The sequence below is a fragment of the Chiloscyllium plagiosum genome, unplaced genomic scaffold (assembly GCF_037043375.1).
Source record: "Chiloscyllium plagiosum isolate Xiang-an unplaced genomic scaffold, Cpla_swu_hap1 HiC_scaffold_27, whole genome shotgun sequence".
Classification (NCBI taxonomy): Eukaryota; Metazoa; Chordata; class Chondrichthyes; order Orectolobiformes; family Hemiscylliidae; genus Chiloscyllium; species Chiloscyllium plagiosum.
In genome coordinates, this window is record NW_028270165.1 from 5,600,908 (window position 1) to 5,609,951 (window position 9,044).

A 9,044-nucleotide genomic window follows, 5' to 3' on the forward strand; every position below is an offset into this window, starting at 1 on the left:
AAAAACTCGCAGCCAAGAAAGCGGTAAAAGCGAGAATAGCAAGCACTCCGTCTCTGGGTGGTCTCGAACCACCAACTTTTCGGTTAACAGCCGAACGCGCTGATCAATTGCGCCACAGAGACATACCCGAAAACCGCATGCACAGTCTCTTTGAGAAAGCTGCTATTCAATTCATTATTCAACATGACCCGCCCAGAATTACCATTGTCTTCTGTCAGTTTTACTTATCCATAATAAAGCCTTGGACATTCGTAGTGGAGACATGGGGACAGTCTGATCCCACCATCTGCAGGCACATCCATGTCACGAGGAACTAGCCCTTTTACACCGGGGACATCGCCCTCCGAGCCTTTCAGTGTATTGCCTCTTCCCGTATTTTCTCATTGGTCCCGAGTCGAGAAGAGGTTTAAATTCCTGATGTGCAGAGAATTCTTTCAATGTCTCAGATCAGTTCATGTCCCGAGAATATCAGAGTCAATCTCCCGGCCTCTTAAACAAGGGGACGGTGTCTGGACTGTCTCTGCTCAGTCGGACAGTTCATTCCTTCATTCTCCTCTAATTCCACTTCCCAAAGAGTTTCTAAAGACTCACAAAGCTGGAGACTGAGATTTCTGTTTTACTTCCTGAACATTTTTCCACCTGCCAACCGACAATATTTTGCCAAAACCTCTTCCCCATTCTACATTGAACATATTCAAGGCTAAGTTAATCGGAGTTTTGAACGATAAAGATGTGGATGGTTATGGGGGAGGTAAGAAAATGGGTTTAAGACCAGTACAGGCCAGTCCTAGAGTCAGACAGCACTGAACAGACCCTTCATCCAACCAGTCCATGCTGAGTATGATCTCAAACTAAACTCGTCCCACCTACCAGTGTTTGGCCCATAAACCTTCGAACCTCTCGTATTCATGTACTTATCCAAATGTCTTTTAAACGTTGTAACTGTATATGCATAAAATCATGAGGGGCATAGATAGGATAAATAGACAAAGTCTTTTCCCTGGGGTGGGGGAGTCCAGAACGAGAGGGCATGGGTTGAGCGTTAGAGGGGAAAGATACAAAAGAGATCTAAGGGGCAACTTTTTCACGCAGAGGATGGTACGTTTATTGAATGAACTGCCAGAGGAAGTGGTGACTTTTGAAATACCGCACTCAGTTCTGGTTTCCCTGCTGTCGGAAAGGTGTTGTGTAACTTGAAAGGGCTAGGAAAAGATTTAGGAGGTTGTTGCCAGAGTTAGAGGGTTTGAGCTACAGGGAGAGGCTGAATAGGCTGGGGCTGTATTCCCTGGAGCGTCTGTGACCATTCGAAGTTTATAAGGGGCATGCATAGGATGAATACCAGAGATCTTTTCCCCAGGATATGGGAGTCCGAAAGTCGTGAGTTTCAGTTTGAGGTGAGGGCGGAAGACTTTAAAGGGACCTGAGGGGCAGCATTTTCATGCAGAGGGTGATGTGTGCATGGAACGAGCTGCCAAAGATAATGGTGGAGGCTAGTTCAATTACAATATTGAAAGGCATCTGGATGGGTATATGAATAGGAAGGGTTGAGAGGGTTATGGGCCAAATGCTGGCAAATGGGACAAGATTAATTTTGGATATCTGGTTGGCACGGACGAGTTGGACGATGTGTCTGTTTCCGTGCTGCATGACTCTAATGATCTTTGGTGAAAGCAGAAGTGTCGTTGTGAAGAGTGGACATTCAGAAGCAGCTTTCAAAGATGTTTTGCCCTTACGAGGAGCAGAAATCTTCCATTTGTGAGACAGAAGCTGGGTGAGTGAGTACATCCAGGATTTTGTTAGAAAGTGGAAATTCATTGCACTGTGGGGATGAAGTGTTTTAAGTTTTACCGGCAGTAAGTACAGTGTGCTGAGCAGGGAGCCTAGTGAAGGGTTAGAAGCCTTACAATTTTTAGTACTGCAGGTATTGCATTGCTTCTTCAGCATTGTAAAGGTTACTTGCAGCAGCAGCAGGTGTGGGCTGTATTCACTAGAAATGATTAAGCATTTCGATAACACACATACAAGAGGGCAGGGTGGGGCTTGTCTTTTGATTTGTAGAAGACGGGACATTCTGGGTGCTGTGATCTGGGGCAAACATAACTGCAGTATATCATTGAATCCCAACAGTGTGGAAGCAGGCCATTCAGGCCATCAAGTACACACTGAGCCCTCCAAACACACACCACCCCAGATACACCTCCCAACCACTCCACCATCACCACCCCATCACGTCTTTTCTGCTGGTGGGTGAGACTTGGCTGCAAGATTAGGGGGCAGTAGAATTCGGACAGAGATGAGGAGGAGATGCTTGTCCCAGAGGGCGGTACATCTATGGAATTCTGTGCTCAAGGAAGCAGTAGAGGCAGCTTCATTAAGACACTGTTGGATGGGTTTTTGCGTGGTAGGGGAATTAAGGGTAGTTGGGATAATGCAAGTAGGAGGAGCTGAGATGATTGATAGATCAGCCATGATTTTAATGAATGGCGGAGCAGGGTCGATGGGCCAAATGGCCTACTCCTTCTATTACTTTGAAACTATAACCCTGCGTTTCCCATGGCTAACCCACCTAACCTGCACATCCCTGGACACTGTGCAATTTAGCATGGCCAATCCAAATCAAGGCCAGTGAGCAATGTATTGATGTGGAAACCAAACACCAGAGAATGATTGAAAGGGACAAGGAGAACAAATGTACTAGCAATCAAAACTGGATTCTAACCATCACAAAAAAATAAAACTAAAAGCTCAGTATGTGAATGTGTGCTGCATTGTAACCAAAGCGAATTAATTGACTGCACACGTTGAAGAGATTAATTATGATCTGAGACTCCTTACAGAGATATGGCTTCAGAATGTCAAGGATTGGATCCGGAATATCGAGGGGATACGTGACATTCAAGTCGAGTGGGAAGCTCCGTAAAGGTAGAGGGTGGGCACTGCTAATCAAAGCACTGATAACATGGTAGTCTGGTGTCAGCTCGGATTTCAGGTCATGATTTCTCTGTCCTCTGGTCTCCCTGTTCACACAGAGTTAGATGTTGTTTGTCCTCAGCTCTGTTTGATTTCTGCTGAAGCTTTGACCCCCTTTAACACCTTCTGGAGCAATAAAATATTCTGAGCCTCCTGGAAATGACACCTTATCTATACCTCTCCTGATTTTAAAAATCTCTATAAAGTTATCTCTCAACTTGCTAGGCTCCGTTGGAAAAATGTCCCAGCTTCGTCTTAACTCAAACCCTCCATTCCAGCAACATGCTGGTAAAGTATGGAATAGGGAATTGTATCAAATCACATAAATGTTCTGTTTGAAACAATCTGGCTGTGTTCTTGTCTGAGATATTGAGAGTCCCTGGTGTAAGTAATTACGAATGCAATTATTTTGGTCACAGATTTGAACAACCATTTTGTAGCAAAAGGGTCTACTCTGATAAGGAGGTAGTGGTCATTTCTAGGGTAAGTGAACAGTTTGTAGATCAGGGAGATGAAGTTCCAGACACTTGGGAAGGGCAAGATAAATATGATATGATATAACTATGATAAATAAGACAAAGAACTGTGGATGCTGGAAATCTGAAACAAAAACTGAGAACACTGGAAAAACTCAGCAGGACTGGAAGCATATGTGGAGAGAAAGCGGGGTTAAAGTTTCGAGTCCAACAACTCCTCTTCAGGATTCTGAAATAGTTTGTGAGAACCCCTTAAGACATCTGCCCAGCTTTAAGACCATAATATACAGGAGCAGGATGAGGCCATTTGGCCCATCGAGTCTGCTCCACCAGCCGATCATGGCTGATATGTTTCTCCATCCCATTCTGCTGCCCTCTCCTCATACCTCTTGACCCCTTCCTAATCAAGAACCTATCTCGGTCTTAAATGCTCTCAATGACTTGGCATCCTCAACCCTTCACCTAGTGGAAACATCATCTCCACATCCACACTATCCAGTCATGGTGTAGCACAGCGCTGCCTGACCCACTGTGATCTCCAGCATTTGTTGTTTTCAGGAAGGATTCCAGCATCTACAACAATGCGCTTCTAAATTTTGTAACCAGTTGGTTAGCTCTCCCTGGATCCCGTGAGATTTAACCTTACTCAACGATCCACTGTGTGGTACAATTAACAAAGTTCCCAATCCCCACCTCTTTTTGTGCACATAGGTCGCACGATGGATCAGTAGTTAGCACTGCTGTATTACCGCACCAAGGAGTCGCGTTCGATTCCAGCCTTGGGGCGACTGTCGGTGTGGAGTTTGCCCATTCTCCCGGCCGTGTCTGCGTGGGTTTCCTCCGGGTGCTCTGATTTCCTCCCAAAATCTAACAATGTGCAGTTTCGGCTGAAGTGGCCATACTAAATGGGCCCACAGTTTACAGTAAATGTCGAGTAATGGGATAGGGGAATGTATCTGCATGGGTTACACTTTGGATGGTCAGTGTGGACTTGTTGGGCTGAATGGCGTGTTCCACATTGTAGGAATTCTACGTGGCATTCCCCCAACTCCAGAGTCTCAGCACTCTTGGCTTTTCCCTGGACAGTGTTGGGGAGGGAAACAATGTTTTACACGGGAGGAAGGTTCAGTGAGTGTGAACCCAAAAGTAAACGCAGTGCTTGAGCTGTTTTCCCCGGTATACCAGAGGCTGAGGGGATGACCTTGCAGACATTTATAGAGTCATGAGAAGTATGGATAGGGTAAATAGACAAGGTCATTTCCCTGGGATGGGAGAAGTCTCGAAAAGGAGTGTAATATGTTTGGGGTGAGGGAGGCAAGTGTAAGGAATGATCTGCCGGAGGATGTGGTGGATGTAGGTCCAATTATAACATTCAAAAGGCATCTGGATGGGTATATGAATAGGAAGAGTTCAGAGGGATATGGGCCAAGTGCTGGTAAATGAGACGAGATTAATTTAGGCTCTCTGGTCGGCACGGATGAGTTGGACTGAAGGACCTGTTTTTGTGCTGTGTATCTCGATGACTCTGGCTTGCCCGTAATGTTTGCCATGCCTGTATGTTCAGTTTCTGTCTGGTGTCGATGCCAATGCCTTGATATCTCATTTCCCCCATCTCCCCACTTCCACCTCCCCAGATGTTAACCATTTCGTGTCTGGTTGTTTCTCAAGAAGCTGCATTGAAGGTTCATCCTGAATTGACACCTTTTTTGCTTCCCAAAATCAGACTTACTCACTCCTAGATGTCGTGAAAGATACTAACTTTCAGGTGGATGTATCCAAAATTCAAAGATGTCTGTCTTGATGTTTTCACTTTTCGGTCTCTGTAAGATCCTGAATCAGTACCATCGGGAGAATTAGTTTGAGTGGGGTGAGAATAGAGGGGTGAGAGGGGGTGGGATGGTGGAAAAAGAAAAGAATGTTCTGCGGAAAGTAGAATTGCTTGTTTGGAATTTCTAACCTGGACTGACAGTGATGATTTTGGTGATCTCTTTTTACAGATTATTTGAAGATCTGAAGACGGAAGGTTCAATATCAATAGATGAAGGGCTTTGCCTGAAACATTGACTCTGCTGCTCCTCGGATGCTGCCTGATCTGCTGTGATTTTCCAGCATTGCACTTTGACTCTCGAGCATTTGCAATCCTCAATTTCACGTCAATGTCTGACAGTCACAGAATCCATTGGGACGATAACAATTTTCGACTATGATTCTGTGAGAAGGATCCAAGCTTTTTGGTTCCTGTTTCAGTACGTTTTCAGCATCAGTGAGACTGGAAGAGAGACCCTATTGTTGCAGCACTTTGGTTGTGGAGCCAGAAAATGTGATACAGACTGGGAAGAGAAATTCACGGCAGGGAGGTGCTGTACACGCGTTTGAGTGCAGCTGAAGCTTCGGTCATGGAGAAACCTAAGGAATCCCGTCCCGTGGAGAAACCATGGAAGTGTGGCGACTGTGGGAAAGGCTTCCGTTTCCCATCTGACCTGGAGCCTCATGGGCGCAGTAACACCGGGGTGAGACTGTTCTCCTGCCCTGAGTGCGGGAAGACCTTCAGCAATTCCTCTGTACTGCAGAGGCACCAGCGGGTCCACAAGGGCGAGAGGCCTTTCCCCTGCCCCGAGTGCGGAATGGGCTTCAGCAATTCCTCCCGCCTATTGAGGCACCAGGGGGTCTACACGGGGGAGAGGCCCTTCAGATGTCCCAACTGCGGGAAGGCCTTCAGCAGTTCCTACTTTCTGCAGAGGCACCAGCAGGTCACACAGGCGAGACGCCATTCTCCTGCCCCGAATGCAGGAAGGCCTTCAGCTATTCCTCTGTCCTGCTGACCCACCGCCGGGTCCACATATTGGAGAAGCCCTTCAGCTGCGCCAAGTGCGGGAAGGCCTTCAACGATACCTCTGCCCTGCTGAGACACCAGCGGGTCCACACCGGGGAGAAGCCGTTCTTCTGCCTCAAGTGCAGGAACGGCTTTACCCAGGAATCCCATCTTCGGGTCCATACCGGGTAGAGGCCCTTCCCCTGCCCAGAGTGCGGGAAGGCCTTCAGCAATTCCTCCTACCTGCTGAGGCACAGGCGGGGACCATACCGGGGAGAGGCCATTCACCTGCCCCGAGTGCAGGCAGAGGTTCTCATCATTCTGCACCTTGCAGAAGCACCAGCGGGCACACCAGTGCTCCCAACAATCTGATTCTGCTGGTGAAACTGCTGTGGGTCACTGCCAGGACTGAACCACTGCCCATTCTGACAGAGTTCAGAGGGATATGGGCCAAGTGCTGGTAAATGAGACGAGATTAATTTAGGCTCTCTGGTCGGCACGGATGAGTTGGACTGAAGGACCTGTTTTTGTGCTGTGTATCTCGATGACTCTGGCTTGCCCGTAATGTTTGCCATGCCTGTATGTTCAGTTTCTGTCTGGTGTCGATGCCAATGCCTTGATATCTCATTTCCCCCATCTCCCCACTTCCACCTCCCCAGATGTTAACCATTTCGTGTCTGGTTGTTTCTCAAGAAGCTGCATTGAAGGTTCATCCTGAATTGACACTTTTTTTTGCTTCCCAAAATCAGACTTACTCACTCCTAGATGTCGTGAAAGATACTAACTTTCAGGTGGATGTATCCAAAATTCAAAGATGTCTGTCTTGATGTTTTCACTTTTCGGTCTCTGTAAGATCCTGAATCAGTACCATCGGGAGAATTAGTTTGAGCGGAGTGAGAATAGAGGGGTGAGAGGGGGTGGGATGGTGCTTTCAATTTTGTGGAAAAAGAAAAGAATGTTCTCATGTCTGGGAATTGATTGCCATGCAGGAAACTCCAGTTCTGAACAAACAAAGTACCGGCCTCAAAACGTCAGCTCTGTTTACCTTTCCACAGATGCTGCTCGACCTGTTGGCTTTCTGCAGTATTCTCTGTGTTTATTCGGCACAAGTGCTGCTTTTCATTCAAGAACTTCAATCCCTGTCCTCTGGTAACTGACTCTGGTCAGTGGCAATTGATTCTTCTGATCATTAATCTGCCCATTCCCACCGCTTCTTCTCCCATCATTACCAACAGCCCCAGGAAATCTCCAGTTAACCTTCTTTGCTCCAAAGCGAACATTCCCAACCTTGGGAATGTCTCCCCAAAATGGAAATTCCTCATCCCTGGACATGATGCAAGGCGTACAATTGGGAAAATATTTTGGCAAAATATTGTCAGTTAGGAAATGGAAAAATGTTCATGAAGCAAAACAGAAATCCCAGTCTCCAGCTTTGTGAATCTTTAGAAACTGTTTGGGAAGCGGATTTAGAGGAGAATGAAAGATGAACTGTCCGACTGAGCAGAGACAGTGCAGACACCGTCCCCTTGTTGAAGAGGCCGGGAGATTGACTCTGATGTTCTCGGGTCATGAACTGATCTGAGACATTGTAAGAATTGCCGTTCCTGCACATCAGGAATTCAAACCCCTTCTCGCCTCCGAGCCAATGAGAGAACTCGGGAACAGGCAAAACACGGAAAGGCTCGAAGGGCGACGGCCCCGGAGTAAGAAAGCTAGGTCCGAGTGACATGGATGTGTCTGAAGACTGTCCCCGGTATCTCCACAATGAATGTCCCAGGCTTTATTATGGAAAAGCAAAACTAATAGACGACAATTGTAATTCTAGGCGGAATAGGATGAATTATGAATTCGCTAATAGCCTCCCCTAAGCGATGATGCAGCTTCTGCTGCTGCCTGTCTCTGTGGCGCAATTGGTCAGCGCGTTCGGCTGTTAACTGAAAGGTTGGTGGTTCGAGCCCACCCAGGGGCGGCGTGTTTGTTGCTCTCCTTCCAGCTGCGAAGTTTCTGGTTTTTAATGGGATCAGGAAAATGTTCCCCAAACGGAAATCTTCTCCACTGAGGGAGCACAAAGGGGTTTCATAATTTATTTAATCTCTAACGTAAAGGACTGCGGATGCTGAGAGTCCGAGACAAAAAGAGAAACTGCTGGAGAAAACGGAATTCTGAAATGTTGACTCTGATTCTCTTTCCACAGATATTGCCTGACCTGTTCAGTTCCTCCTGCAATTTCTAGCTTTCTTTTTAACTGAAAGTTCATTTCATCTTTTGGGATGAAACACCTAGACTCGCCATGTGCAGATATTTATCCCTTTCGAATCACTGTGAAGTGATTGGATTCAAACAAACTCTGCGATGATTCACTCTTTCTCAGCTCCACAGGCAGACAGACCTGGGAAGTGAAGCTGTCAGTGTGGTTCTGTATTGGTGGGCTGACTGGTTAATGCGATGGACTTGAAATCCATTGCGGTTTCCCCACGCAGGTGTGAACCCTGCCGACTACAAAATGAGAAATGTCGTGGAAAAGCAAGGGATCTTGGTCCCGGCTTCTTCTTTAAGATTCAAATCAGTGGAGGGGGAAAAATATTTCACTCACATTGGGATTGGTGGGAATCTGCAACCCACTGCCTGTTCGGGTGGAACAAGCAGATACCCGCAGGGCTTCGTTTGAGGCTATGAGCAAAGTGTTTGGAAATGAGGCGAGAACAGTGAGGGGCATGAAATCGTGATCGAAATGAAGCAGGCACCTGAGGCCAAGGATGTTTCCTTTGCCATTGAAAGATACTGCT

The 9,044-nt window shown here is 46.8% G+C and overlaps 1 non-coding gene across 1 annotated transcript; it reads left to right on the forward strand.

The window, feature by feature from the left end:
* Positions 1–8,153: 8,153 nt before the first annotated feature.
* Positions 8,154–8,227, forward strand: trnan-guu (transfer RNA asparagine (anticodon GUU)). The gene has a single exon. It is a non-coding gene; the product is annotated as a tRNA-Asn (tRNA).
* Positions 8,228–9,044: the final 817 nt, after the last annotated feature.